We start from the raw sequence: 1,123 nt of genomic DNA, 5'->3' as shown, positions 1-1,123 counted from the left end.
TTTGAACCATTTTTGGGACACATTCTTGAACAAGCGAGGTTATTTGTTTACAGAGCGTTTGGCTAACATCACACCACACAAGAAAGTATTTTTTTTTGTCTTTGTGCACATATTTAAAATATAGAAAAATTCCTAACTGTAATTTAATTAAACTTACAATGTTTATGTAGCACAGAATTCCACACACATAATTATCCAGATGAACATATTTGATGTCTTTCTTGCCCTCAGGAACTCCTCTGGATCACCAGAAAAGGATCATTTTGGGCATATGCATATGATATGCTGAACAGTTTGTCGTTCTACATCACAACAGGGCGATGATGTTTATCCCCGTTTATATGTTGAGTCAGCATATCTGCCGGCCGGAGTGGCCGCGCGGTTAAAGGCGCTACAGTCGGGAACTGCACGACCGCTACGGTCGCAGGTTCGAATCCTGCCTCGGGCATGGATGTGTGTGATGTCCTTAGGTTAGTTAGGTTTAAGTAGTTCTAAGTTCTAGGGGACTTATGACCACAGCAGTTGAGTCCCATAGTGGTCAGAGCCATTTGAACCATTTTTTTCAGCATATCTTCCACTATCTGCCCTTATGGTGTTCAGTACAGACAACAACTTAGTGCTCTTCAGAATCTGGTGGCGTGTACCAGATGCAGGGCATGTTCATGTGTGCTGAGCCATCGTTGTTCTACCATATTTATCTCCATCGGTCTGTTGTTGTTGCTCCACTGGCCGTCAAAGGTTTTGAAACTTGTAGAGGTGGATGGCGGGAACGAATTATCTCTTTATGGAGTGCAGGTATTTTCTCATGTACTAGGAGATAATTTCTACCAGCTAGTTTTGGAAACTCCCTCTTGATAGTGGATTCTCCCCACAAAAGCGGAGAGCTATGTGGCTGAGAGTAGGCAACCAGGAACTTTCTGTCTCTTCCTGTGATGATGCGTCTGGTGAACGGGCTGTTGATGCAGACTGAAGCACAATATTCTTCCACAGGACACACGAGCCCAAGAGCAATGTTGGAGGTGATGATACACCTGTTGTACAACACAGTATCTGCAAGATACTGTTTCTTCTTCTTAGCGGCAGTTTTCAGCAAGTGCTCTTTAAAGCTGAGCGTCCTGTCAAT

Source organism: Schistocerca cancellata, chromosome 3 (assembly GCF_023864275.1).
Source record: "Schistocerca cancellata isolate TAMUIC-IGC-003103 chromosome 3, iqSchCanc2.1, whole genome shotgun sequence".
NCBI lineage: Eukaryota > Metazoa > Arthropoda > Insecta > Orthoptera > Acrididae > Schistocerca > Schistocerca cancellata.
The sequence above is the reverse complement of the archived record's forward strand: the minus strand, read 5'-3'. Positions refer to the sequence as shown.